This window comes from Phalacrocorax carbo, chromosome 3 (genome assembly GCF_963921805.1).
Source record: "Phalacrocorax carbo chromosome 3, bPhaCar2.1, whole genome shotgun sequence".
Taxonomy (NCBI): domain Eukaryota; kingdom Metazoa; phylum Chordata; class Aves; order Suliformes; family Phalacrocoracidae; genus Phalacrocorax; species Phalacrocorax carbo.
This window is the reverse complement of record NC_087515.1, coordinates 102,539,007-102,561,065: the sequence shown is the minus strand read 5'-3', so window position 1 is coordinate 102,561,065 and position 22,059 is coordinate 102,539,007. Positions and strand designations below refer to the sequence as shown.

General features: G+C 38.6%; 1 long non-coding RNA gene across 4 annotated transcripts in view; it reads left to right on the top strand.

The window, feature by feature from the left end:
• Positions 1-21,457, top strand: part of LOC135312659 (uncharacterized) — an 87,484-nt gene extending 66,027 nt beyond the window's left edge. Inside the window, exons 2-7 of one of the 4 annotated variants that reach the window (XR_010372322.1) lie at positions 2,528-2,591; positions 4,265-4,384; positions 4,934-5,069; positions 7,373-7,496; positions 8,215-9,392; positions 9,571-21,457. This is a non-coding gene — a long non-coding RNA (uncharacterized LOC135312659). Of the gene's footprint in view, positions 1-2,527; positions 2,592-4,264; positions 4,385-4,933; positions 5,070-7,372; positions 7,497-8,214 lie in introns of all 4 variants that reach the window. The other 3 variants (XR_010372320.1, XR_010372319.1, XR_010372321.1) reach the window with 3 other exon arrangements.
• Positions 21,458-22,059: the final 602 nt, after the last annotated feature.

Genomic DNA, 22,059 nt, shown 5'->3' with positions numbered 1-22,059 from the left:
GGTTATACAGAATAAAACATCTCACTTTCTGTTAAAACTGTCTCAAATTAGATCAAGAACATCAGAAAGAAAAATGATCTGTTGATTGACCCTTACTATCTTTCTTCTGATAATGCATTTTGACATCTCAAACTTTATCTGAAATGTTGTATGATGTTCCATATACACCAACTAGGTTTTACTGGGTTTTACTAGTTAGTAAAATATAAGGTACAGGAAACAAGAGACATGCTAGTTCAGATCTATCAACTTCCATTTGGATGGCAAACTCTACAATGAATTGTAAAGAATGCAATTAATCAATGTATCGGTATATACATGATTCCTCAAAAAAAATCTTTTGCCTCTGCAAGCTGCTAACATCCTAAACTCTTCTGTCTGAAGTGTGGCACCACAGAAAAGCCTAGGAGGGAGAGCATGGGCATATTCTGTTGACTGTGGACTGCTAATAACCAGTATGCTTTCTGACTGCTGAGGCAAATGGGACATCTTTCAAGTACTTTCTTTCAGGATAAAATCTAGGCTGTTAGGGGCTGAAGTTACTCTGGTTTCCAAAACCTTCTCCACAAAGTACTACAAAAATAATTATATCTACCATATTATTTGAGTCCTCTCACAAGATTTTTGGGGGTTCTGGCGTGATTTAGCAGAAACAGACCTCTGACAGTAAGTGCACTTGAATTATAACCACCAAACTCTTATGACACATCAGCATGGAATGGCATCTGGAGAAAGAATAGATACCTCAAACCATATGTCAGCTAGATTGAAGGAGATACTAGTAACAAAAAAATAACAAGATGTGAACCTTCTGCTCTCATAATCCCCAAACAATGGCACCTGACTTTGCATTTTGTTACTCTGCAGCCCTGATGTCCTTGAGCTCTCATTGGTAATTCATTACATCCATGCAACCGCAATAACCACATCTGACAGCATAAATCTAGCCAGAGAGATTCATGTACATGTGAGGTCAAACTGGACTATAGAAATGCTTCTGATATTGTGACAGAGCCATAGAGTCACTGCTCCAGTTGTTAGAAAAAAGCAGCAGCTCACTGACCTTGCCAAAGCGCTAGGTAAGAAGTGGCTGCTAGCACTAGATTTATTTCTCCTGAATGCAGTTTAGTGTCAAACTTGCCACAGAAACTGGCCCTGGCTGCTTGTGAACCTCCACTGCTGCTTGTCACCATGGTCACGTTCAACACCCAGCCCTCACTCAACAGGGGAAGTCTTGAACAGTAGAGGACAGGCACTAGAGCACAGCCCTCATTGGTGCTAGGTATGAGTTGTGAAATAAGGATAACCAAAGACTCAGCATAAGTTTTCCCATGCCCTTTGAATTTGGGGCAGGAAAACCAAAAATAACTAACCCATGATTTCTTCTTTCATGAGAAGAGAAGGGCATATCTATTGTTAAATGCTTGGATATGATGTAAAAGCAGGCCATGTAAGTACCAAAAGGGCGTGCAGGTTTAAAATCCCCACCTGCACGCAAAAAGTTTGTTTGTACTTACTAGGTTTGAAAATTCTGTTTTCTCTTTGATTGAAATCACTTCAGGAAATGCTTTGAAGACATAAATAGCAGTTAGGTATCAATTTTATTAAAAATCAGTGGGAATCAGGCTCCTTCTTTCTATCTGCATATTTTGAACCTTCCCGTTTTTGTATGTCCATAATAGTATGTTAAAACTTTACCCTGAAGAAAAGCATAAGGCCAGAAGAAATGGTAACCAAAATTGAATTGAAGCACCTCTGCAAATCTGAACTAAGCTCAAAATCTAATTTCATGACATACGCAATATTTATTTAATAAATTTCATGTACTAATAAACTTCTTCCACTGTATCATTATTAAGAATTACAGAAAAAATTACTGTCAAAATGAAGCTCCGATAACTGATTTTTAATTACTTTATGTGACCATTGTCTAATAGAAAAGGTTCTGAGCTAATTTGAGTGTGTGTTTAGATATTCAAGGGAAATCAACAGCTAATTCAATGCATTTAAATTTTAGTATGTAGCTTAAATGCCTTCATGAAAAATCCTTTGCCTATGGGGAAAATTACTGACTTGTATTTTTTGATTAACTGACATGAACACAAAGGAATTTTAGCTGCAGAAAGGATAATGCAAGTCACTTGAGCTTGAAAGAATAAAATTATCATCAACATAAAGCTGCAGCTTCCCACTCGTACTCTCTCATGTGGTTTGGCCTGCTGCTTTCCTGTGCTCTTTTTAAAAATTTCGCTTTAAAATAGTCTACATCTAGCCAGATGTAATATTCAAAACCAACAACAATAAGACAATACAGTTTAAGTTTCCATATGTGAAGGTGCTTTTCTTAGTACTGAGGTTATGACAGAATATTATTTGTCCAAGTATATTAATGACCACTGGTAACAAAACAACCAACACTTCCCATACAGAACCTAATTTATACCCAAAACATAATCAATTACAAGAAAGCAAAGTGTAAGATCAAACAGCCCTAACATTAAATTTTGCCTTTTTTACTTGATCATAGCCTAAGTGAGGCACCTCAGCTCCTTCTGTGACCGAGGGAAAAGAGCATCTGGGAGGTGTTCATGGTATGTGCAATTAATCACCTTCTGGATGTATCTTTGGGGTGATGTAGCTTAGACCAGCAGTTTAACTTTTAGATGGCTGCAATGAGTTGAAATGAATCCGACTCCTTAAACAGGCTGTGTACAGGAAACCCCAGGCGGTTTCAGTGACAGGACTTTGCCCTAGACTTCATCTACTCAAATATAGCCTAAACTTCAAGTGACTGTTACACCATAATTAGCTGCAAAGATGTTTGAAAGCCCAACTGAGGTCTCAAAAAGACTTGGGCATATGGGTGCCTCACCTGAGTACCAAGTAGGCTTGAGTCGAGTAAGCCTTACCTGTGGCAAACTGCAGTCAACAGGGAAGCATGCCTGAACATACTTGGCAGTTTTGCTGAGGGACCTGAACACATTGTTCAAGAGGAATGTAGGCACCTGCAGCCACTGTGGCAATGAAGTGGCATTTCTCCAAACCAGTGAAGGAAGGCTGACATCTAAATCCTGTTGATGCAGAAAAGAAACCCAACCTGGGCCTTAGATCCCTGGGGCAACAGCTGGCCGCTGGGACTGGCAATTTCCACCTGAACCAGAGCGGGGCTTGATGCTGCACACTAATGAAAAACTGATACTATTAATTGGGGCTGCATTAGTTCCTTTTGATGTAGCATGTCTGCTTTGAGCTTGCTTTTGTCTTTAGGTCCTTGGATATTTTAATAGTTTTTATTCTGATAAGACTGAATTGCCTTTTTTTACTGCCCTATGTTCTCCCCTGTATTTGCAAATAAAACAGACTTTAACATGAAGTGTAAGAAAACATTTTTTAAAGTAAAAAGAAAAATATTGTCCATCTTGACCTTAGTTTAAATATCTGAACGTGTAAGAATCAGGAAATAATGTACCATTTGAATTTTAATATTATACTTATTAGTTCTTGGCAGCTTTGTTACCATGAGGTCTGTAATTAACACATCCTCTCCTTCAGTAAAATAGGACTCTGCTGACTTCTTTCATCAGCAGGTTTGTATGCTTGTTATTTGGCACTTGCTATTTTGTGTCACCACAGAATAAAAAGTACTCAGAGGATGGTTTCTCCCACACCTATTGGTAGAAATGAACATTAACATATTGAAAAGTAGCTTCCTTTTCCTTTTTTTTTTTTAGCTGCTCAAAGTAGTCAAAATGATGCGTTTTGAGCTAGTTCAGGCAGTTATCTCTCAGGATGGTAGGTGCTTTTCCAGAGAGAAAACCTACTGAAATCAGTGGACCTGTAAGAAAGAGCTCCTCTGGCTTTGTGGTGCACAATCTGACTCTCTGCATGTCTCTAACATTCCTAGTAAATTCAATAAAAATCCATCAATATTCATCCTCTTCATGTAAATGTAATTAAAAATTCAACTTTCTTTTCGCCTTTATACACATCTTAGAACTAAGGTAGCTGACTGATTAGGTCAACAGAGCTCTTCATAAGTTTAGATTACTCCCTCTAACAATATTTCAAGGTTGTGACTGGGTTAGCCATTTAAATTGTTACTGTCCATTTCTACCACCATACCCACAAGGAGGGCAGTAGATATCTTAGTTAAAAAATCCTCTCAGTTACACACGTAAATGGCATCTTTTCTCATTGTGCTCATCTCTGATGAAAATTGCTGGTTAATTTTCCACAACCTCAGATTTAATTCTGCTTTATTCAGCTGTAGGCATTCTGATGACAACAGAACTCTGTTCTTAACTGAACATGGGGATGCAGAGACAACCCTGGCATGCACACAGTGCAATAGCTCTGGGTGCTTCACATCAACCCATTCCTGTTGGTGAGTAGTGTTGATTATTTAAAAGTTGAGAGTGGTTAGCCATTTTTGTCCTTTGAATTAGGAAGAAGAAATCATGTCACAGATTGACATAATTGACTTAGTTACCTTATGTCAAAAATGGAATATGCTTGGGAGATACTACTTTTCCTTTTCAAAAACAAATTCAGTAAAAAGCAGAGCCCGTAGGCCCGGTAGACCTTCTTTGCAGTAGCCTGAATGTCAAGAGTGTCTTTTTGGCCCAAGCTGTAAATATGAAGAAGACAAGGACAAGCCTGGGTGGTTGTCCGGCTGCATAGAAATATTTTGTTCTTTACACCAACATCTGTTTCAAAGATGTCATCTTTACATCTGTGTCAAAGTTGCTACACTGCTGTTATACGTTCATTATAAACAGGAATTTCTTCTGTTGATCTGTGTAGAGTCATCAATTTGTGGGTGGAGGCTCAGAGAGAGGCTTGTATTTCCCTTGCTTGTTGCTGTGAATTTTAAATAGGAACACAACATTGATGCAGAAATGACAGTTTATATGAATCTTTTTCATACATATAGGAATGTATATATTATCTAAAAGATCCATCATCTCAGCTGCACCTTGAATTTAAGAAATATTTACAGATATTATGGCCAGAGGTGGGACAACTGCCTGATATTCAGCCAGAATAAAAGCAACGCTGAGATAAATGAGGTAAGTAGGCACATGCTCTGTACAGTCTGTAGTAAGAATTGTGTGTTTGCATTGTCTTAAAGAGGAGGAGAAAAAGTGTGGAAGCAGCTCAGGTTTTTTACTTCCTCTCATAGGACACCTGCAGGACCCAGTGCAGCCTAAGAAAACCCCAAACCCCACAGCCTTGTTTTCTGAAGAGACAGAATAACCTACTTGCCAGTTACCCATCAGCCATGAAAACATGTTTTATTTTCCTATTTATGCCCATCCTCCTTGCTCCTGCCCCAAGAACAGCGGTATGGGTTTTATTTCAACTGAGCCTGTAACAGTGCTGACAAACCCCTTTATCCTCTAGTTCTGTTTTCTGTGGTGACAAGAAGACACTTGCACACAGCTACAAGTAAGCACATTACAGTGCAACCTCTTTTTCAGCCCCATTGTAACATTACACTGAGATCCTGGCAATATTCTTCTCAGCTTTTCATTTTATAGGCTTAATGGTTTTGTAGTCTTGGGAATTCCTTGTCCAGCCTCTTCTGAGTTGGTGAAGAGCAAGCTGTCCACCCCCTCTACCAAAAAGCTTAATGGGATTCCCTGTGATCCGTATCAGAAAATAGGGCCTGTTCTGTGGCCCTGAGGGCAAGTGGTACCGCTTGCCATAGCTAAACTCCGTCCCCTGATCCAAACAGCCCAGCTCTGCCAGATTGCATACTGGAAGTAATCCCTGGCTCACGCTGTTCCTCAGACCATTCCTGGGCATTGTCTGATGGTTGCTACAGCCCTAAAATTAGCCCTGCCATGCCTGGAAGACTGCTAGAAGTGAAACTGTAGGGATGATGGGAACAGCACTGAGCCACTGTCCTGGCCCTGTTATTTTAGCAATTTGCACATGCCTTTGGGCCTCCTGCATGTCCTTTGCTCTGTTTTGCCTCCAGGCTGACCCATAATATTAGCTGTTTCAATGCCTTTGTGAAAGGTTATGTGCAGAGCAGATGTGTCTCTGATTTTACTATTTTAAACCTCTTTCTCTTTTTTTTTCCTTCTTATTTGTTGTCTCATAAGTCATTTAGTTTAGTCCTGTTGTTCTTCACAAACCAAGAGATTTTTTATTTCCTAATGGTCTTTGATTCATTGGTCAGAGGTGCATAATTAGAGAATGAGTGTTGAAGTATTATGCATGAATAAAGGAATATTTTTTTTCTAGAAAATCCTTCCAGATTCTGGTTATTCAAGGATATTTTATGTTGGAAATAGCAATGGTTTTAATGCTCAGCAATGGACCTATCTCTGATTTATTTCCTTGCTTGAATTTCATTCTGTCCTCTCTAATATGTCCCGTCAATAAGTTCTATGTTTTATTATACATCGTGTAGGAAAAAAAGTAATTCTTTTTAGATATAAATCTGCTAGCTTATCATCTCATTACCTGTCCCCAAGGTATTGTGACAAATACTGAACTATCCATCCCTACTCACTTCCTCCAAATCGCTGCTGTTTGTGATTTTTCCAGATCTCTGTCATAATCTTCTTGCTACCTTTAGCCAAGGAGTTGTTGGGGTTTTTTTAGGGACTCTTCAGACATCATTGTTACCCTTTTGATTTATTTTGTTGATATAGATGGTCAGGATTGTACTGAATCTTTAAGATGCGTGTGACCCATCACAAACTGGCAGAAAAGAATGAAATGTCTATATTGTTCTCAGTTCCTAACAGTCCTAAAAATCAGCTTACCTGTTTTTGATATTTATTAATGATTTGACCTTCCTCCACTTGACCTCTAGAGTACAATCACTTTCTGATTATTTTGATTCTGCATTTTTGTATGTGGGAGTTATGAAACAATTTTACACTTTGTTTTCTTTTTTTTCAGTTCTGCTGGGACCTTTAGTCATCACTTGCTCAGATGTTTGTCCCAGTGAAAGCTGAGAATGATGTTTTTTGGTGCTTCAGGATGAGGTTGCATTTATTGTAATACATTGAGAAACAGTCACAGCATGTCCTGAAGGACTCTACTTAGTTAAAAACAAAATTCAGATTTCACTCCCTAGGTTTCACAATTCTGGGAAATAGCATTTGAGCATTGCTTGAGATAGTTTAATTATTTGACTACTTTGCTATCTTTTAGAATCCTCAAGTAGACCATTCAAATGATTTTGAAACTGAACTGCATATATTTTATTGTATTGTCTGTCCATCCCATATTATAGACCAAAACCTAGTATGTGTTAAATTTCCTTATTTTTTTTAATAACTGACATCTCTTGCTTTCTTATTTTAATGTATAAAATTTTAACTATTTTTTTTTATTTGTATGCAAATGCCAGACTTCCTGCCAAGAGCTGAAAAGATTTCACAAAGGATGTAGAAGAAAGAAATGATTCAAGCAAGTCTTTTGGGTGGTTTTCTTTTCCTCTCCCATGGTTACAAAGAACCATACAATATCCAATGGTGAGAAATTACCCTTTGATTTATATTTAGTAGCATATATTTTAGTAACAATTATTCTTAAACCTACCTGCACATTTTATTCATTTTAATAAACTGTTGAGTTGTCTATGGTATGGGGCACAATTGATAATTATGAATTTGTGAATAATTTAAATGATTGCAGTTCAGTTCCTTAACTTTCAGCACTCCCACGAGCAGAATGTTGTACTCACAATCTCCGGCAGGTACAGCATGCCAGTATAGTTTGATTTACATACTGTATTGGCTCAGATGAGACCAGGCTTAAAATAACTAAATTGTAAAGGCAGATATTGCCGGTAAACCAAACATGCTGATGCTTAATAAAACCTGATCTGACTATATTAAAACTTTGCTTCTAAATTCCAAGACTTACATCCTGTATGGCTAGAAAGACAGGGTGTTTGTTTTGGAGAAACTGAAAGGATATGGTCTAAGTCATACCAAAGTTGTCAGTAGCATAATTTGTGTCCATAACATAATAAGGAAGAAGATTTACTTACTCCAAGTGGTAAGTCATCAACTCATACTCTGAGCCAGGCATGCGGAGAGCTTTTGAAGGGTCTACCTTAGGCCTTCTTTGCTTACATAACAGAGCCCCTTGAGAGATGCAAAGGCCTTTCTAATGCCAGTCATTTCAAAACTCAAAGTAACCACTTGTTTGAGTCATGAATTAATAGAGTCACTTTACCTTTCCCAGTACAAACAGGTCCTGCTGCAAAAAGGGATAATGAGCAAAGCACTGTTGTCCTGCCCATGCTTTTTAAGAAGGAAGAGGAACACAAAGCAAATGGGGAGCTGTGAGCCACAGCAGCTCTATCAGTCACAGTTAAGTGGAGCCCCTTCTGCTAGACTACCTCTTCAAATAGAGTGTTCCCATTTAATGTTCCTCAACAATAGCTGTCTGCTGGAGATTGGCCTTAGCCTGCTTGGAAGCATTTGAGACTGTGAAATTGGAGTAACTTGGGATTCATGTGGGGTTTTTTTTTTGCTAAGCTGGGCCCCTATTGCTCTATCTCTTTTTGGCTAATGTTGTCTATATTGGTAACAACCCCCACTGGATGAGGTTCACAGCATGCAGTTGGTTTCTCAGTACCTCAGTGATACTGAGACCAACACACTGTATTTCCTTTAATAAAATTTAATTTTCATAGATAATGAAACTATGTAGATAAAATGAAGGAATCACTTTTCTAAAAACTTTTAAGATATGTCCTAATGGAAAGATTAAATTATACTAATTTCTACTTTGCCTCAACCGAAGTTCCCCCAAGGGACTTATTTATCTAGTTGCTATAGCAAGATCAAAAGCCACCCTTGTCTGCCACCAGCCTGTTGCAGGAGCAGAGTTCAGAAGACAGCATGCAGAGAAAACTGGAGTTAGCCAAGACAGGAAATTTCAAGGACAGTCTATCTGGGACATTTATTGACCAGTCACCTGCTGATAAAAGGTGCCTTCTGCACTCTAGTTTTATAGTGCTGAAAATATCTTCTCTTTTATCAAAATTAAAAATTGGTTGATTTGGATTTTTTCCCAAAATATATCAGGAAAGTTACTCTCTTCCCTAGTAATATATAAGTGGCCTAGAATTTAAAACCATCATCCTGAAGTGAAAAGATTTCTTTCCTTGGCCCAAAAGTATCCAAGCCCACGTTTTCCACTTTCCAGTTACAGCTGCTGCTGTGGGGAGACCAGCCAGTTGCAGAGAACAGAGCTTGCTGCTGAAGCTATGCCATTTCTCCCTACATGGACCCAGGATCCATGGGGAAGAGCTAGCACTACAGAAAGAATTTGGAAGCTGAGAGTCAGTTTACAGGCAGGACATTTGCGTTCCAGCGATTGGCTGGAGAACAGGCTTGGCATGTGCTTGAGGAGAGGTGAGGGCAGCGGTGGCTCAGGGCACAGGGAAGGGCATCTGCTGCAGCCCTGCCTGAGAAGATGCCCTGCCATCTGCCTGCACAGCTGCTGGTCCAGCCCAGCTCCTCTGGTCCTACTGTACCACTCACCCTGATACACTCGCAGCAGCAGAAACATCCTGCTGCTTTCCTCCCAAAGGAAAGAGCTCTGCCCTTGCCAAGAGGTCCCAAAGGCCCAAGAAGATGCTTTGAGCTTGCTCCTGGTGGGAAAGGACTGCTAGGAGAAGAAGGGGGACCACTGACCTTACACCCTGGAAGAGCACAAAAGGAGGAAGTTGATAAGTAAAGGAGGAACGAAAAACCATACCTTGGCTTTGTCTCTCCCTCAAATGCATCCATAATCTGCTACAGAAATATCTTTCTGAAACTATCAGGACCCCTCTCTCCTACCCTTTGGAGATGCGTGGACCCTTCTGACTCCTGCCTTTTGCTTAGCATCCAATGCAGGTCTCTGCCATCCTGCTTTTAAAAGAGCCATCTGCCTCGACATTCTCCCCTTCCTCACCCAAAGCTTCTCAAAATGTCCTCTACCTCTCTCAGCCCTCTCTTTGCCCACCCACATATAAATATGCTCCTTCCAGTGCCCCTCCTTCCTCCAGTCCTGTTATCTTCTCAAAACAAATTAATAACAACTGTAGATTTAGGCATTTTCAAACTAGGAAGTGACTTGTAGGATATATATGCAACACTTTAACCATCCTTCATATGATTTACCAACAATTTTTATATGGTATTTAAGTTTTTGTTTTGTCTTATAAATCCTGGTATAGGTTTACTATTTTGTACTCCATTCAGAAAAAGCCTCATAAAAATGTAAAGTGACTAAAACAGGAGACAAAAGTATGGCATTGAGAAATAAACACAAAGAAACACTCTTATGGGTGAAAACCTTAGTGTTATATTTTTTTGTGTTGAACCAGTAATGAACCTCAAGGTCAGTTTAAATTAATTCTTATTGAATTTCCTATGTGGTGCAGTTGTCAATAGAATAATAGCATGCATCAGTGGCTTGTAGCTATTTTTTTCTTTCATCTCTATTTCCTTCTCTTTGGCATTTTATAAAGCAGACAATTTTTTTTTCATAAAAGACTTGGAACCCCTTGATTTTTAAAAATTACCTATGGAATTCTGCCTTGTGAGGTGCAAAACGAACAGGGAAAAATCACAAACTGTGGTAAATGTCCCTGCGGAGCCCTCTCTAATTAACTGTGCATTCCTGAAGGAGCCCCAGGAGTGGAGAAAGGTACTTGTTAAATGAGGCAACAGTTTCTATGGAAATGGAAAATAACCACTCTCTTGAAACTTCCTACCTAAAAATTTAGGCTGTTTGTATGAATTATGTTCTATTTGGTACATCTTTCCAGACAGAAAACTTCTCAACTTTCAACTCTAATAATGACACGGAATGCTGGTAGTCAAATTAATATAATCTATTTGTGCAGCTTTATTAGCTTAACATGTAAAAGACAGGTGGATCATACCAGTCCGTTCATGTATATGACCATGTTCAGCTAATTGTATTTAGACATCTTGCTGTCTTTTGCATATAATGCTGTTAGTTATCACTTGAGTTATTTTCTGGTTTACTTCTCTATTGATCAATGAAAATCTGACTTTTTAACACCAGGCTGCTGTGCAAAGTGCAATTACACAACCTATTCTGTAACACAGTTCTGAAAATACTTGAAAGCCACCTGGCCAATGAGTCCTCCTTCAGATGCTACAGTGTCCTACCTAACAGTCCTGAGTCCTTTGCAAAATTCAGGTCACTGAGCACCTGAAAGCAAACCCCAAATGCCAAATGATCTGAAATCACTGTATGGATTTTCCAGCTGAGTTTTTGCAATAGCAGCAGAAAAGCATGTTTGGAGCTCTGCAAGGTATGTTAGGATTAATGGAAACCAATGAGGTGTTAAGCAACAAAACCAGAGTGAATATAAATAGAAAATATTGCATATTCAATTTAAACAGTCCCTTTTCCGTTGAAAGAATGAATTTTTAAAAATCTTTCTAAAATTAATTTAATTATCTTGGCCTCCGAAAAAAAGTAGCTAGGCATAAAGGCTTGAACTGTGGTCTCAATCTGATGGTGTTCTTGCAGCTTAAGATACATTTCTAGTTTTGATGAAGTTGGCAACATAACTCCTACTCCCTTCAATGGCCTGGGACTTTGCTCTGTGAGAGAGAACTAAATCCTCTGGTTCTGTCAGACAAGTAAAGTACTATGTTTTTCCTATTATGAAACCAAGTAATATGTTATTACTAACTATAGATATATAATATATTATATATATTTTATATAATATATCATATAAACTGAGTTATAAGATATTCCCAGCTTCAGGTGAATCTAGTATCTACTGTTCTTGAGACCAGTAGCCTAGCTGCAGAAATGACACAAAAATACCAAGCAGCTTGAATTCACCATAACTTTCAGGGCACAGTTCTCTGAAGCGACTTCACATAGTTCTTCCCTCATGGAAATACTGGAAACAAGGGATGAAAATAACAAAATCAAATCTCAAACTTCGTTTGCCATTGTACTCATGCTAGGTGGTTTCCTGATGTTTGAGCAGTTCATGTTCAGGCTCCTGCTGTGTACACACTTTCAAAATACACAGCACAACCCATATTTCTGCAGCATTTATTTTAATTAGAATTTGTGGCATGAAGCCCCACCTAAAACAGAAAACTGGATGATTGTTCACCTCTTGCTCACATATCTTTTGCTGAAAAACAATCCTCTGTGCAAATGAAGTCTGGTTTGCAACTACCCTCTTACACACTGTTAAGAGGAAAAGAAAAATAAACCAAGGAGTTCTCATTAGCAAACCTCCACTGGCATTGCTCACTGCTGGCTTCATAGCAAAAATTGTATATTTTTATCATAGTTATTGCATTGGGTTTGCATGACAAGGTTTTTATAATCATACAAGTGAAAATAAATGTTTATTAAGTAGTTATTTAGATGATGAAGCTTTTACTTTGTGTCATAATCTTCAGTAGGAGACAATGTAGTGCGGGATCAAGGAGTTTATTGACTGCTTTTTAATACCAAATTAAATCTTTAGATATTGATCAAAGAAGCATAGAAATCAAAGAAAAAATAATGCTCTGCAGTATTTGAAAGACTGAATTATGACACCAGGGAGTTACAGGCCTGAAAATTAGTTATTAATTGTGAGAAAAATGACATAAAAGCTGATCTGAAGCTTTATAAATAGAAAAATAGAGGGTAATAATATGATAATATAATTAATACCAATCACCTAATACTAAAGAGTAGTATTCAATATTCAATATTTCAATGCTATTGAAAGCATGGCCTGTCAAACAACTGAACAGTAGTGTTGGTGTAGTTTACTTGGATTTACATAAAAAGTTTAACTTCATTCTGTGACTTTTTGATGAACAGACTAAAATAATTTGGAGCTGACAGGATATGTTTCAATTAGATATTTTGTATGTTTAAATTGTAATTTTAAGGGAAAACTCTTCACTATGTTTCTGCAGGGTATTTCAAGAATAATTTCTTGGCTAAAGATTAGTGAATATTAGTTCACACTCAGCAACCTGAGTATGAATAAAATTTGTTCACTGTCTCTGTATAATCAGACTCATGGCTAGTATCTTTTATTCAATATACCATTATCAGATGTAGTCTTTTAGTATCATTTCACTATTGAACTGTGATAATTAGTGTGTGACATGATTTTTTTTAAGTAATAAAGATAACATGTCACTTGGGAGCAGGGTGAGTGTGGGGGTGAAAGGAGCCTGAATTCCCTCAGCTGCAAGTGCAAACTGCAAGGAGATCAGAGACAGGTCTCAGTCCTCACCACAGGGGCTTCCCTGGTAGCCCCTGTGTTGGTTCTCAACCTCTTAATCAGCTCCTCTCTCCCTCTCCTCCCCTAGCACTGGCACCATTTTTTGGACAAAAAATAAACTAAGCGCTTTTAATTTTAAGGGAATAGACTGTGAATGTTAGGAACTGAAATGCTACAGACCACATTGGTTGGAACTAGCTGTCTTCTGCAGGGGCATGTGTTAGTGATCTGTTAAACTTAACGGCTGAAGGAAGCATATCACCGTCAGACTCTTTGGCTATGTATGTGCTGCTAATTATAATATGCAAGAAGCTGTTCTTTGGTCCTGTGAGCAAATGGTACATCACAGCTCCTGTCCTTACAGCTAAGCACTCCGCCTCAAGACTAGCCAGCTTGTGCATGCCACAGGGGATACACTAGCAATTGAGCAGTATGGGCAATCGCACACCAGTACCTGAGCTGGTTCAGATCTAGCTAATGCTTTTGGCTCTGGAGGTTGACTAGGCAAAGCACATTAATGTAATTAAAGGCAGCTAAAAATCACCTTTACTGGATCAGTTAAAAGCATCATTTACACCCTCTGGAAACATATAGGACCGGTGAACTCTTAAATAACAATCCATGTCATAACTGCAAAGGATGAGTGTTAGCTAGTCAGATGTTCTTATTTCCGGCAACAGATGGCCTTGCTCTTAATAAGGCATAGTCAGTCACCTATACCTGAGTTAACGATGAAACTGGAAATCAGAAATGTTCAGGGATTACAAAATTCTGTGTAAAATACAGAGATTTTTCTGAAAAAGATGAGACCCAAAAAAACCCCACTCATAAAGCAGCTTATTTCTACTCTAAGGCAGCAGATCCAGTCTTACAAGTTTTTGAGGTTAATGGAGTCTGTGATAACAGGCCAAATCATGACTGGGATACAGGTCAAAGCTCATAGATATGTTGAGGAAACGCAGAGTTAACACTTAGGCAAGGAGTTAGAATGTGCTGAGAAAGAAAATCACCCAGTCTTGACTGAAGCCTGCTCTTTGACACAATACCAACACTGAGAGCCAAAACTACTGCAGTTGGAGGCAAGTTGAAAGTAATGAATAATTCAAAATCTGAGTTCCATATGAAGAGCTAGTGCACCATGTTCTATCAAAAACATCATCCAAATGTGATCACTACAACGATGTGCATCAGGTGGGGAGATATCTGAAGCACCCTGGGAGCATGTGCCTCGTGGCCAAAGAGGATGACAGTGCTGTTGGCTCCCAGGAATTCCTCATGGGAAAGGTAGTTGCAAGCAAAGAAGAAAATAGTTGCCATGAAACCAAGTGGTGTGTATTAGTTTCAAATTGAGCATACGTGCATGCCTGTTCTATCAAAAGCAGGACCAGTACTAAAGGAAGAGATACAGGGACCAGAAGTTTCAGGTAACTTGATTCTTCCAAGTGGATAATCTAAATTATATATTAACCATACCTTCCCCCATTCTTTCTTCTCTCATGCACATATCACATACAGAACTGTCCATAATATGCATAATAAAGAGGGCTTGATACTGACAGGTCGAACTCTGCCTGTTGCTATGTAAAAGTACCCCCCTCTTGAGCAAAAACTGGATAAACAGGACTTTTAAAGCTTTGAGAAGAGAATGTACTAAATGTACTTTCACAGGGTAATTCATGTGCTTGTTATTACCTGTATTTTTGTTTTATCTAGTTTTTCCCAATCCTCCATTACCCCTAATAACTGAGCAATGACTGGGTACACTTAAAACTCATTGCTTAATGGGGCAGTTTATTTTCACAGAACATCCAAAGACCTAAATGCATGCCTCTGTGCAAAATGGGAAAGCTATAATTATGATACCATTGGAAAAATAGGGAAACCAATACTGGATTAAATGGGTGTCAAGGTGTTGTCTAGTCAGAACTCTCATGAAAAAGTAGTGAAGCAAAATAGGAAAGAATCTGAGGACCTATCAAGGGAATGGAGAATTTCTCAGTGAAGAGTAGATAGGAATTGGAGGAGTTTTAGAGAAAGGAATATATCTACATAATTTTGGATATAGATTCTGAAGCTGTATTTTTGTTTATAGGTGTTGGAGGACCTTGAGCAGAAGTCCAATGGCATATATTACACAGGAAAGCTTATCTCATGGTAGTGATACCCTCTAGTCTTCAACTCTGTATCATAGTGGAATTCTAGGAACCCACAGCAAACAACATTGTTCCTCTCAGCATTCCTAGAGAGCACGAGCATTGTGAGCCTTTTTGGAAATTAATCCAACTTTGTTGACTGACATAGAAAGAGAATTTAGGACCATGGTTCATCTCAGATTTGGGCTCATATTGTCACTAGTGCATTTATGTACTTCTCTACAATGCTACTGTGATGGCCAGAATATGAAAGAGAATAGAGGGTTAATCATAACTTCCTGAGGCATTAATGAGTTAGAGTTTCCACTGAGTAGTTACTAAATCTCAGTGTCCATATTTTCCATTGATGTAAAGGTTTGGAAGGATGCTATGCCACATTTCGAGTGTGAAATGAAAGCTAATGTTCCTATACTATATACAAATTGATACATGGATATCCTTCTAAAAACAAGGCATACAAAGTTGTGACTGTCACTTCTGAGGATTAGCAGTCTTATATGACGGCTTCCACTTGGATAAAATATGCATCTATGGCTGTACTTGTGCTTGTTTATTTGCAGATATAGTGAGAACTGGTTGAACACCCTGTAGCATATCAATGAAAACTCTCTGCTTCTGCAAGCTAGAACTAGCAAGACACACCTTGAGTGGCATGAGAGACTAGTAGGCGAGCAACGTGCCTTTCACACATTAATATGTATGGCATAAGTTTACAGTATGATGAGGACAGTGTAGATATGTCTTGAAGGTCAAGGTCCTGCTCTGGAGGGAAGTTATAATGTGGAAATATAGTTTTGGGTAAGGCACTAATACAGCCTACTTTTCATCTAATTGTCCTGAACGTGCTGGTTAACCATGTGTGGGATGAGCTTCCAAGTAATTTGAAGAGTATCATTAAGGAAAAGTAGACAGAACAAGGCACCCTCTGCCAACATTGCTAGAGCTGGCTCTTTCTTAAACACCTCCTACATACTTGATGCTGGGAGAGACATTACAGCTTGCACATTCCACCCCTACCGGCAAGCTTCATCTCAGATTAACAGTTGTTGAGAGTAAACTATATCATTTATGAGGGGTGTGAATTATCTCTTGCTTAGCATTTCTCCACAAACCTTTAGCAAATGATACAACTTAATCTATATTTTCAGAAAAATCATACAGTATTTCAGCTCTTCGGGGGGTCTACCGTAATATTATTTCTGGAAAAATGGAATGGAACGGAATGGAAGGTTAATACAAGAAGGAAACAGCATTACCTACTTAAATTTCATATCTGTCCTCCAATTTTGACCTCAAAATAAAGAACTTTTTCTAAAATAAAGAACTTAATTGGAAAAGATAATTGTTTTATCAAACCTCCTATCTAATAATTATTTCACTACAATTAAGAGATTACTTAAAACATGAATTAAGCTTCCAACAGTTTCTTAAATTCTATAACATGTTCAGAATAATATGTAAATGATATTTCTTCTTCTGTGTGTGTGTGTGTGTGTGTTAAAGGTTTATGTAACAGGATTTTGTTATGATATGTTACGGTTTCTAGGATTTCTGATAAGCCAGTTTTTAAATTGTATGACTTTAAGATCTAAAATATTAACCATTTCTTATCAACTTTCTAATATATTTTATTTGCTTGTTTTTTCCCCACACGTACCTCCAAACCCTTAGGCCATTCTTTTAAATGATCCAATTAAATTATTTAAATAAGATTTCCAAATGTGGGATGATAATTTCTGACAGTTTTGAAAAGTAAGTGAACTGAAATGGAAAGTTTTGAGAAAAGATTAGACAAGAACGTGTCAGGAATATTCTAGGAAAATATAGTCCTATTCTCAGAACAAAGATTTATATCATATAATGTGTTTAGGGTCCATGCAATTCTACATTTTCATGATATTTTTTTTTAAGTATAAGCAACCTTGTACTAATGGTAACAGAAACTTACCTTGAGCTACAAGGTGAAGTATAATATGTGAGGAGTGTAAATTAAAATTAGGCTGTTCATTCTCAAAAGATCAAAGAAATATTTTAAATATTTTGCTGAAGTGGTTCTTCTTTTGTTTGGTTAGTTGGGTTTTTTTTCAGAGGACATTTAAAACTTGAAAAATCTACAAAATTTCATCCTAGGGATTCAAATCACAGAAAAAATGAACTTAAAATTCATATTACTTTTACAGGAAAATATAATTCATTCTTAAATACATTGTACAACCAGTTACAGTGTTACAAAAAACTTGTCATATCTCAAGTGTTTGCTACGAGTAATCTCAGGAATTTTGGTGTTTTATAAGCATTACTTTATTATCTTTGGAACACTGTCCTGTAGCAAGTATTACTTAAGCTGTAAACATGGAGAAATTTGTGTACAGCACAACTAGAACACCAAAATTATGGAGGAATTCATAGCTGAATTGCTAATGTGTCTTTGTATCCCTGAAGCAGAAGAACTTTTCCCCATCCTACTACGGTGCAAGGAGAGTCTCAAAAGATACATCTCAGAAAGAGGTTTTATTTGGTTTGTTAGTACAACTTTTATGTAAAGGGGGGTTGTTGAGTGCAAAGTGCATACATGTTTAAAGGCAAAATGGGTTATGGGTGGAGCATGAGGTTTCTGTGGAGGGGGCCCTATATACCCAGCAATACAGTCTGGAGCAGCCTGGAGATGAAAAGCAGACAATCAGGGGATTATAACAAAAGGTTATGTATATGGACTCTGATGTGCCATTTCCATTTCAACCTAGAATTACATCATTCTCCTTATTCTGTTTCATAAGATCTTTATTTTAAAATGTGATTTAAAGGGTAACACCACCTTACGTGAACAATTTTAACCTGGAGAAACAATGGAGAGTAGGGAAGCTATTTTGAAGAAAGGGACATTGCAGTTAGTTACCTTTTCTTTCTCCAGCTGTCTCTTGGATGCTGGTTACATTCAGATTGGGTGATCACCTGGCTGTTTTCACCCAGTTTTCATAAGGTGAAAACCAGCTGGTTAACATAAAAGCAGGCAACCAATCATCAGGAAAGTGAGAGTTACATAAAGGAAAGAGCTGAAATGCCTGCCAGTTCACGCAGGGAGCTTACCTGGGGACTCTGTCCCGAGTCCTGCCTTGCTAAGGCTTTACAGAACCTGCATGTCCACCATTAATGGCTGTATGAAGCAAAACCATTGAATCAGTCGTCTACCCCTGTAGCAGGGATTGTCTTCATGGTTTTGCAAAGACATTGAGATCAACAATTTCACCTGATGCACTTCTGTTCATGAACAGAACCTTAATAAAATGGCATAAACAACTAATTTTACAACAAGAAAGCTCTAGGCAAATTACAGGAGACAGACAGTAGTTAGAACTTGTATAGTTTTTACCCCATTCCGTATTTTGCCTATTTTCCCTATTTTGCCTTTCAGCTCTGGCCTTTTAAATGGCTATGAGAAGTAAATGTAAAGTGACTCTCTAGTTTATATGAATTAAACACTGAATGAAGCCCATAAAATTATAACAGAACTATTTAAAATAGTTAGGAAAATATCAACCGGGAATGGAATAGAAGATCCCATAAAAATGTTGCATGCTTTATCCTACATCATGATGGAGTCAAGGAGGGTCTGTAAATATAAAATAAATTACAAAAATGTTTTCATATAATGAGGAATGAAAGTGGATGCTTAGGTTATCTAACACTTTGTAGAGTTAATCAGAAGGCATATTTTCCTCTGTACATAGTGAATATTTTTCATCTCTATACAGCTTCAGTATGCAGATATTACTTTGAAACTCCTTTTTCTTTTATTCCTGTTGTTAGATAGCTCTCCATATTTATTTAAAATTTCTTCATTAGCCTTTTTTAAAATGAGCTCAAGAATTGTTGCTTTTGTTTCACAAATGCATACATATTAAACTAAGTTAGCTAACCCAAATTACACTCTGGTGGAATAGTTTTGACCTATGTATGGTTACCTTGCCCTCTGAAAAATAGGAAGTAACAATCATTGTAGCAGTTATGAAAACTTGAACCAAATGAGTAAGTGAATAGACAATAGCTAGTTGCCAGGATTGTCTCCCAGATGCGGGAGGGGAACCTCAGATCAACCTTCCCACTGAATTCTCTTTTGCAATTGTTCATTTATGTAATCTGAGCAAGAAAACATTTATTAAAGGTTTCCTTGTCTTTGTAATTGTCAACGACAGAAGTTGGGGGCTGAAGGGGGTACGATTCCCTTAAGTCCAACACCAGTTTTTGGCATCTCTGATGTAACTCCAATGAAACTCAAGCAAAGCAAGCCTAGTATTATCCATAGGTACCTCAGGGATATTGAGACAGCAGCAAAACCTGCTTAACCTGTTTGCTTTCCCATACTCCTAGGCTTTACCTAGCTGCCTTATGCCAACCTCCTGCTTAATTGTTTGATTTAATTGTTTCTCATAGAATAATAGTTTTTCCTAACCACATCAACAGCTGTTATACAGTTTTGTTGTTTTTCTTGCTTTCATTTATAGTCTCATTTATAGCTACATTTTGTTTGTTTGCTTTTGACACTGAGGAGTTTTTAACTCATCCAGTACTTAATTTACGGTCCTAAAGTTTCTCCATTCTCTGTGTCATAGAAAGAGATTAGCAAATCCAGAAAGTTTCATGAGGTGAAATTAACTGAGATTCCTTCAATTATGTCTTCCCATGGTGTCGAAAGAAGACAGAGCTGGCAACCTGTAAGTTCTGCTTGTCCTTGGGATCCTAAAACAAGAAAAGTGACAGAGACAGTGGGAAGGGCCAAATTGTTCCTTTGAAAGGATGGGCACTGTGACAGCAATATAACTGCTGGAATGCATTGCAGGAAAATACTCAGCTCTCCGCTGTTCTGACAAGTGTGAAGTGAATAAGCAGGAAAAACTAAACATTTGTGTAACTTCTATGATTCACTCTTTCATGAACATCTGCAGCTGTACAAGTGATTAAATTTAAAACCCCAAACAATGAAAAGCAATGCTGTGCTTGCAAGAGACTGCTTTTTAGATGCCACTATAAAAAAAATTCCTTCAACTGAGTGCTCTTTGCTCTCATGCCACATCCCATTACACAGATCCAGTTCTATCGGCCTGTATTCAAAAACAGGAACAACCAACACGTTCTTATCATGCATCCTAATGAGTAATGCATGGCAGTGCTTTTTTTGAAGGACATCTCTTAACTTGTTAGAACTTGATTGTGCAAAGGCACATGGTATTGCATGTACTTGCCTGTTAACTGTAAAATAAAGGTCTTAATTGCTGTATTTCCATCTTCTCTCTCACTTCCCAGGAGTCATTGCCTGTGTTTTAGCTGCTTAGCAGCAAGTTAGTATTCTGATCACATTTTATCCCATCAGGACTTTCTCCCTTTCATCCTCAGTTTGCAAACAGTTCAATTACTGACATCAACTTTTGCCAGGTTTTACTGATGTCCGGTGGAAATTCCGTTATTTTTGCTCTGCCTGGCTCACACGGCATGACTGAAAAGCCTGCATCGTAAATACCTGCTGTACGGGAGAGGTACATGCAGAGGAGCTGGGCAGTGCCCAAGCCTGCAGTGCATTCTTGTCTGCTGGAATCCACAGCCCAGTGTTAGCCTCTCTGTGCAAAGCTTTTGTCAATGTTAGCACTAAAAAACTAATATTTTAGCTCATATCCACCTCTACTGGCAATTTAAGCTAGAAGGCCAGGCTGCACATTTGACGGAGTGTTGTAGGCATATGTGGTTTCTACCACTCTAGTGCTAGCCTTACTAGATGCCTGGGTCTGGCCTGGAAAGTCTTGATTTCTGGGTGTTTGCCAGATATCTTGATTGCCATACTAACAAGTTTATTAAAATCCTGCATATGCTCAGTTTTGTGTGGTTTCAGTGTGGCTCATGTGGGGCTGACACTGCTTTGCTGCTGGGCTGGCAGCTTTAGGCCGGCTTTCTGGCTGCCTCCAGCCCGCAGCCAGGAGGCAATAGTGAGGGGACACATCCTGGCTACAGCTCTGATGGTGCCAGCCTTTGCACATCAACACGGGAAGAAGAGAGGTTTGGGACTGATGTGTGTTGTCTAACTGTAATGGGGGAATGATCCCTGAAGATGGGGAGAGAAAGGATGTCTCTGGGACAGGAAAATTATCAGGGCTCATAGGCAGAAGAAAGTGCCCAGTCCAGAGTTCTCCAGACCGCCCTTTAATAAAGTTAAAGAGACAAGTGGGTAACTCACTTTCCTCAAGGACCTAGAAGTGCCCCCAAACCTTGGTTGCAGAACGGCACTTTGATATATTCTGAATATGGTGCCTTTCTCCCACTTGCAGTTGATTAACTGTGCTGGTGCTTCCTATAAAGTTGCCCCTTGCTGGGTGCTGGGCAACTGAACTGCCCCTCCAGCTCATCCAGACCCAACCGTATCCTGGGCTGCTTCAGAAGAAGCGTGGCCAGCAGGGTTAGGGGGGTGATTCTGCGCCTCTGCTCCGCTCTGGTGAGACTCCAGCTGGAAACCTGTCCACCTCTGGAGCCCCCAGCATAGGAAAGACATGGACATGTTGGAGCGGGTCCAGAGGAGGGCCACAAAAATGATCAGAGGGATGGAATGCCTCTCCTGTGAGGACAGGCTGAGAGAGATGGGCTTGTTCAGCCTGGAGAAGAGAA